Genomic DNA, 8,714 nt, shown 5'->3' on the forward strand with positions numbered 1-8,714 from the left:
TCTAACCTCAGGGTTATGTTTGACAGCCCTCAAAAAATGAGTCTCCTTTCTGAAAAAGAGTAAGACTATTTTCACTCAAATATAACTTGATGACTTACACATACAAATCATCACCTTATGTTGCAGAGAGCCATCACAGGTAGAGGTTTCACATTACTTCAAAGCAAAATGCATTCAATGGAGGCAATTCACACATTCAAGTAATGAGATTCCAGTTGATGAACATGCATGTAAGCGCCAGCAAGGAACCAGCATATTCACATCCTATTGAGAACATCCCATGTAGTCCACAAATTACATGAAGAGCATTCAGAAACCAAGCAATGAAAGAAAACTGGCAGAACATCCCAGCCACTTTGTGAACAACTATTAAATTGAGCACACAGAAATGTTAACCAGCAACAAAGAAGTCAACTGTTAACTAACTGTAAGAACATGAATACTTGGAATTAAATTCTGGTGAACTTGGTGGGTTTTTACTTCCACGTGAACCTATCAAGCTTGTAACCAACTTACTAAAATCACCACACATTTTAATGTTTCTCTGTTTGATTAGAACTTCTCCCACATCCATGTCCCTAGCCTAGAAAAATGTTACCAAACTTTTTTGCCTCTTAATTATGCATCTGTCTACAGCTGGAGGTCATTCTGTTCTGTTCTTTAAATTCTTCTAATGAATTGTGCAGACCAATCTGTTGGATCTGACCCTTGTGGATAATGTTGTTGCATGAGGCATGTGATGTTGTCATTCTTCATGCATGTGCATTTCCCAACATTTTTGTCAGAACTTCTGCTCAGTAACGCAACTTGGATCCGCTAGGCCACTGTTCTTCAACCTTGAACAGCCTCAGTTGTGGGGTCGCAGCAATTTATGGGAATAAAAAAGTTGAAGCCCACTGGACTAGAGCACCATCAGGTAAAGGGGGAGACATCTGGTATAACCCTTCAGATACCAGGAGACTGTGTCCCTGTCCTGCTCTGGTTCTTAGCAACTGCACAAAAATAGCTTTCACTAGTGCCAGGCTTCATGGTAACTTTTTGGCTACAGGGAACAGTACTAGGAGGGCATCACAGGGGTTGGGAGTGGGTGACAATGGGGGATAGGATGGGCAGATAGGGTACCGGGAGGGGAGCAGGATCAATGGTGGGTCACCAGTCACATACTTTATTGCTGTCACAGCATGAAAAAGGTAGAAGACCACTGTGCTAAGCAATCGCATCATGCTTTATGGCACATTTGCAACAGCCTAGGCTGGTGCAGCAGTCGGTGCTAGGGGAGATTAGACTTGTGCTGTAAGTCCAGCAGAAGGTGTGTGTTTTCTATGAAGAAAAAATAGGGGAAGGGATTGATTTCTTTTTCTTTTTCTCAAGTTTTGCTAATGAAATTCTTAATTTAAGTATAAGCTGGTTAGTTACAAGAACTCTTATTATGAGAACCCTTATTGTGAGTAAACTAATGAGGCTTAAAAATACTGAGAGAGAGAGATTTTTCTGTTTCTATCCTGTTTTCTTTCAGCATTTTTTTTAAAGGAATGGAAAATGGGAGCAGTGCTATTTAGCAAGCACAGATCAGAGTTGCCCCACTGCGCGGACTGGGGTAAAGGGATAAAGGCTGTTACCCAGAGTAAAGGGACAAATGCTGTTGGCCTGCTTAATTCACCTTAGGATGCAGCATGACCATGCTGGCCCCACTGCATTAGCACAAGTTAGAATAACCAGAGAACAAGGAACACTTAGTTCAAATTAGTATTGGAGCAAATGGTTATTCTTGCCCTATTATGGATAAGGGAATACCCTCACCGAACAGGCTGACGTGAACCAATCATGTTTTAAATTAGTAAATTGTGGCCAACAACTCAATCATGCACCCAGACTGAAGGCAAGATGTGCCACACCTATATGCTCTTACACAAAAGCTGAAGTGTGATACACGTAACCAAAGATATCCTAACTACTAGAGACAGAGTATTGTTATAAGAAAAAGTTATGGGTAGCAGAGTAACAGTGCAATCCTATACATGTTTACTCAGAAATAAATCTCACTATATTCAATGGGGCTTACTCCCAGGTAAGTGTGTACAAGAGTGCTGCCTAACTTGTTTGTTTATTTAATTTATTTATTTAATTTAAAAGACATTAGTAAAAAAAAGTAACTTGTTTAAGGTTATATCATAAAAGTTTTCTTTACAAACTGCTATTGCTCTCTCCTGCATGCAATTTGGATATTGGGATGCACATTTTCAGTGGTGGCCTGAGACACTTCTATTTTTGGAAAATCTAAATTGCATTTGGGCAAGGAGGTAACTTCTTTAGTATACAAGGTAATGATCCCATGTTGTAGGTTGATATTAAAAGTTGGTTCTGAATCTTAAGACCACAGCAGACAGTATCCATCAATACATAGAACATTCTGATGGAACTTTATCAAAGGGAATTTTTCCACACTGTACATCTGAATGTTGATTTGCTAATGGTATTAAGCTCTCAGTCCCCTGGGGGCTGGGGATAAGAATAGACCCTCAGTTTGGCTGTACTTGTCGTAAGAGGCGACTAAACAGCCACCGGGTAGATGGGACTCCTTAGCCTGGGAAGGCATAAGAACATAAGAACATAAGAACATAAGAACAGCCCCACTGGATCAGGCCATAGGCCCATCTAGTCCAGCTTCCTGTATCTCACAGCGGCCCACCAAATGCCCCAGGGAGCACACCAGATAACAAGAGACCTCATCCTGGTGCCCTCCCCTACATCTGGCATTCTGACTTAACCCATTTCTAAAATCAGGAGGTTGCGTATACACATCATGGCTTGTACCCCATAATGGATTTTTCCTCCAGAAACTCGTCCAATCCCCTTTTAAAGGCATCTAGGCTAGACGCCAGCACCACATCCTGTGGCAAGGAGTTCCACAGACCGACCACGCGCTGAGTAAAGAAATATTTTCTTTTGTCTGTCCTAACCCGCCCAACACTCAATTTTAGTGGATGTCCCCTGGTTCTGGTATTATGTGAGAGTGTAAAGAGCATCTCCCTATCCACTCTGTCCATCCCCTGCATAATTTTGTATGTCTCAATCATGTCCCCCCTCAAGCGTCTCTTTTCTAGGCTGAAGAGGCCCAAACGCCGTAGCCTTTCCTCATAAGGAAGGTGCCCCAGCCCCGTAATCATCTTAGTCGCTCTCTTTTGCACCTTTTCCATTTCCACTATGTCTTTCTTGAGATGCGGCAACCAGAACTGGACACAATACTCCAGGTGTGGCCTTACCATTGATTTGTACAATGGCATTATAATACTAACCGTTTTGTTCTCAATACCCTTCCTAATGATCCCAAGCATAGAATTGGCCTTCTTCACTGCCGCCGCACATTGGGTCGACACTTTCATCGACCTGTCCACCACCACCCCAAGATCTCTCTCCTGATCTGTCACAGACAGCTCAGAACCCATCAGCCTATATCTAAAGTTTTGATTTTTTGCCCCAATGTGCATGACTTTACACTTACTGACATTGAAGCGCATCTGCCATTTTGCTGCCCATTCTGCCAGTCTGGAGAGATCCTTCTGGAGCTCCTCACAATCACTTCTGTTCTTTACCACTCGGAAAAGTTTGGTGTCGTCTGCAAACTTAGCCACTTCACTGTTCAACCCTGTCTCCAGGTCATTTATGAAGAGGTTGAAAAGCACCGGTCCCAGGACAGATCCTTGGGGCACACCGCTTTTCACCTCTCTCCATTGTGAAAATTGCCCATTGACACCCACTCTCTGCTTCCTGGCCTCCAACCAGTTCTCAATCCACGAGAGGACCTGTCCTCTAATTCCCTGACTGTGGAGTTTTTTCAGTAGCCTTTGGTGAGGGACCGTGTCAAACGCCTTCTGAAAGTCCAGATATATAATGTCCACGGGTTCTCCCGCATCCACATGCCTGTTGACCTTTTCAAAGAATTCTATAAGGTTCGTGAGGCAAGACTTACCCTTACAGAAGCCATGCTGACTCTCCCTTAGCAAGGCCTGTTCCCTTAGCAAGGCAGCTCATCTGAGAGAAGGAAAACTCTGATCTCAAACCTCCACTGCCTTGTGGCTACATCCAGTTATGGAAAAGGCTTCAGGAGTCAACCTCAAGGCAAAATCCGGAGCCAGAGTCCCTGAGGCGGTTCATGGCTGAATACAGTCACGTTCTGGCAACTCCTGCGACACCGCAGGAACCAACCATATTGGCCTCTGCCTTTCCATTGGACCATTTCAGCGATGTGGAGAGGAGGGATTTGCTGCATGGGAAACAGTCTATCCTCCATATCTACTTTACCCAGGCTTTGCACCCTGGAGAGGACACTCTATTCCAGAACCACCATTCAGAGCGCGATACCATAGTCTTCTGAGACTGAAGAATGCCAACAGTCAGTCAGTCATTAAGCTCTCAACTTTTGAACACCCCACATACATACATAACACACCTTGCAACAAGAGGATCTCCTCTTTGTTAAATTAATTTAATCCTGGAATGAGCTCCAGCTGTAGACCAATACATACTTCAGGGGCAAGGAAGTCTGGTAACATCTTTCTAGGGAAATGGATGTGGGAAAGATCAATGAACTAAAAGTTTTGACAAAAATGTTGGATAATGCACATGCAAGGAAAGCGATAACATCACATACCACATGCAGCAGCACCGGATCAGATCCAGCAAATTGGCCTACACAACGCATCAGAGAAGAATTTAACAGTAGAGAACATTAAAATGTGTGGTATTTTCAGTAGGTCCATTACAAGCCTGATTCTGTTCAGGTTCACATGGAAGAAAGGACCCATCAAGTTCACCAGAATTTAATTCCAAGTATTCATTAATACAACAGCAACCCTAGTTACCTACAAGCATACTATTCCACTGAATTGGACACAGAAAGTAATCAAGCATGCTGTCAAAGCTACACAACTAAGGTAGCTGGAAACCTATCTAAGGTCACATAAGGCAAGGAAAAAGCTCAAGTGTTTGGTTGCCTGGTACCTAATGTAGAAGTGCGTTGTTTTTCTTCAACAGTAACAAAATAAAAACACATAACATTGCTTTCTGCACTTCTCATTTTTGTGTAAAAAAACAACCACCCAAAAACTGCAAAAAAAACTGTTCTGTAACACATCTACATAGTGGTCACTTTAGGCTGGTTGGGGGGTGTGCATGGGTAATGACTGCGGCTGCAATGGCTGACACTACACCCCCTATATCACCTGCTTGTATACAGGTGGACCCTTGTTATCCACGAGGGTTCCATTCCTGGAATCCTCGTGGATACCGAATTCCATGTGAAATCAAATCACATGGATTTTGGAGTTCCCTGAGCTCCAAATGACCAGAGCCTTGCTCCGGTCACTTCCGGAGGCTCTTCCGAGGCCCACGGAGGCCATGCGCAGCCTCCATGAGCCTCAGAATAGCTTCCGGAGGTTCTAGAAAGGCACTTCTGGTTTTGGGGGGAAAACTGGAAGTGCCGTTCTAGGACCTACAGAGGTCTTTCAGAGGCACATGGAAGCTGTGCCCGGCTTCCACAGGCCTCAGAAAGTCCCCCAAAAGTGTCGAAGATGAGTTTCGGTTTCACCTTCTGACGCTTTCAAGGGGCCTTTCTGAGAGCTGTGGAGGTCGCATGCAGCCTCCACAAGCCTCAGAAAGGCCTCTGAAGGTTCTAGAAGGGCACTTCTGGTTTTCACCCAAAAACTAGAAGTGCCTTTCTAGGACTGCTTTTTCGCCCAGTTTCCACCCAAAAACCAGAAGTGCCTCAGAAGAGCCTCCGCAGGCAATCAAGCACAGCTTCGGTCACCTCTGGAGCGCTCAGGTGGGGCCAAATCTGACTCCATGCAGGTCCAGGGACCCGCGTTGAGCCAGATCCACAAATGGAAATTCCACAGTTAAACAGGCTCCACCTGTACTTTTAAAGTGATCATAATTTATAATTATAATTTACAAATATGCACCCTTGGAATAAAAACACAAAACACCACTTTCTGCACTTTCTTCCTTGAGTAAAAAACAAAATCTTTGACAAAGTAACAACTCTGAAAAAAAAAATTTTTTAAGAACACTTCTACTAATAAGGGGCAAGGGTGCTGCCCAAAATTTTGATGTCGGTACCTAATGCTGGCACCTTAGTATTTTAAAATTTTACAGCATTGAGAGTCATGCCACCAATAAAAAACAGGCTTCAAAACTAAAATATAGTCAAGAAAAGGAAACATCATTACATGAAATAAGCCATGTATGAAATATATATTTTTGCTGCTGCTGCTTGCTTTGTTTATTTTCATATGGCAGTTGAGGCTCTCACAGAGGAGCTTGTTATAGAGGGCAGTCATGGGAACGTGCAAAGCAAACAACATGACCTGTGTGATTCTCCAGCACCAAAAAGCCAAGAACAGTTAGGTGATTTGAGTGTTGCTTTTGGACCAGTATGGGTACGTATAAAGCTGTTATAAGACATTTAAAGGGGGAAAAGAAAAGCAGCCAACATGCAGGTGATGCCAGGTCAAAGTGTAGAAAAAAACTACAAATATGTCTTTCATGGTAAATACAAATGAGCTGAAACATTCCCAAAATAACAGGAACTAACCAAAAGTGCATATGCACTTCATGACTTTATAGAATAACAAATAGACCCTTTGTAATAACAGCCATGTTGCAAACATTACACTGCAGATTATTTCATGCATTCATTGATGCAGATCCTGTATGCAAAATGGGGTACCACAGTGAAGGGGAGGATGACACTGTCATATGAAATATGCATTTAGTTAGGCCATTTTAAACAGTCTCCCAGCAGTGTGGCAGTTGCTCTTAGTTCCCATGCAGCTGGGAGAATATCTAATTTGTGGATAAGAATACATCTGGAAGGACTGGTAGACCTCAGGGTGATTTGCAAGAAATGGATGACAACAATAAGAAGTCCTGTTTCCCAATTAAGTAACTGAAATGAAGGAAGTTCAGGGAGAAACCCAGAGTGAATTTGCATATGGAAGAACTATGAATGACTTGTGGTACTGAAAAGAAATTTTGGGATTGAGCACCATGAGCTCAGGGGTATCCTGTTCTTTAATTCTAAATATCTGCCCATCCAGCTATCATTTTGCACCTGGCTCTGATTGGTGAACCTTGGGGTTCCAGTAAAAAATCAAGGACATTCTGCACACCTGAAGTTTACCCACTCCTGACTTAAAGGACACCTCATAATGTACTAAGAGTGGAGAGCTCCCCACCCTTTCTTTGCACTTCTAGGGGCATGTTCATAAAACAAAATAAAACACAAGGGAGCCCTGAGGGTGTACGCTGAACGGGCTGTCATTTCTGACCAGGTAGCATACCATGCCATGCATACATCAACAGCACCATCCAAATTGTCAGTCACAAGTACATAAACCAACACACCGCAGTTCAATCCGAACTGGAATATTCTGCAGCAGTATACCAATTGGCAGGTTTGCCATGTGACACACAATTTCAGACAGTCATTTCATTGGGCAGGTGACAAGGTTGGAGCTCTAGTTAAAAAAAAACAAAAGCTGCCCCTCCACATATGGCAGCGTTGTGTGAATTGCCCTTCAGCCTCCAGCACGAGAAGCAGAGCAGAGCTTTTGCTGCTGCTGAGGAAGCAGAATAGGAAACGGTGCCACAACATTCTTTTTCTCTGGTATCCCTTTCTAGCCTCATCTGTCCCTCTGCCCCCTTCCTCCCAGTTCATTTTAGACTGTAAGCTCCTTGGGGGCAAAGAATAGAAACTGTGCCACAACATCCTTGGTCATGGGGAGCCCTTTCCAGATCCGTCTGTCCCCTTCCTCACAGTCCCTTTTAGACTGTAAGATCCTCGGGGGCAGAGGACGGGACATTCTTGCTCCCGCGGATCCCCTTCCAGCCCTGTCTGTGCCCCTGTCCCCTTCCCCACAGTCCACTTTAGACTGCAGGCTCCTCGGGGGAAGAGACACTCCTCTGGATTCTGTCCGTGGTCCCCCTAGCGCTACTCCAGCGTTGGGGTGAGGAGGCTCCCCAAGTGGCCCTGCCAGGGGAGCGATGCATAAGGCCGCCCACGTCACAGAGGGAGAGAGGCCCACTCCCCTCCCTACCCCCCAGCGCCCCGCCCCTGCCTGCAGCCACCCCGGGGAGGGGAGGACCGGGCGCAGGAGGGGCGGAGGGGGAGGGGGCACGCGTGCGGCCAGCCCCCCTCTCCGGGCCCTGCCCCTCCCCCAGGGCGGCGGTTGTGGCGCCCCCGCCCAGGCCTCCCCCCGCCGGGCGCCTCAGGGCGACGCCACCGCCCCACCTACCCCGTTGCCAAGGTCCGCTCCAGGCAAGGCTGGCGGGGCGCGGCAGCCACTCTAAGCCGCGGAAGAGGCGGCCGAAGAAGGGACGGCGGCGGCGGAGGCTTGTCAAAGAGGAAACATGACGAGGGGAGGGCTGAGAGAGAGCGAGAGGCTGCGAGATCTCGCGAGGTCTACCTCGCGAGATCTGGCGGCGGCGGCTTTTCTCCCTTTCCCGCCTGTGACTCTTTGCCGCCCCCTCGCGTCGGGACCGAGCAGTGCAGAGTCCGCGGCAGCCGGGCGGGTGGGGAGCTCGCGCGCCCCCTGCAGGAGGCGGGCATCGTCCTGGCGAGCCTCGGCGCCCCAACACCCGGGAGTGCAGCGCTGTTGCTGAAGGGCGGTTTAGTTTTTATTTTAAAATTATTCTATTTAAATAAAAATAAGAAT

The 8,714-nt window shown here is 46.0% G+C and overlaps 1 protein-coding gene across 5 annotated transcripts in view; it reads right to left on the bottom strand.

Annotated features, from left to right (window-relative positions):
* The window catches only part of HERC1 (HECT and RLD domain containing E3 ubiquitin protein ligase family member 1), a 126,352-nt gene extending 117,952 nt beyond the window's left edge, over window positions 1-8,400 (bottom strand). For all 5 annotated transcript variants that reach the window (XM_066636361.1, XM_066636360.1, XM_066636359.1 and 2 more), the window contains exon 1: window positions 8,295-8,400. The gene's annotated coding sequence lies outside the window, so the exon portion shown is untranslated. The remainder of the gene's footprint in view (window positions 1-8,294) is intronic.
* Window positions 8,401-8,714: the final 314 nt, after the last annotated feature.

This window comes from Tiliqua scincoides, chromosome 8 (assembly GCF_035046505.1).
Source record: "Tiliqua scincoides isolate rTilSci1 chromosome 8, rTilSci1.hap2, whole genome shotgun sequence".
NCBI lineage: Eukaryota > Metazoa > Chordata > Lepidosauria > Squamata > Scincidae > Tiliqua > Tiliqua scincoides.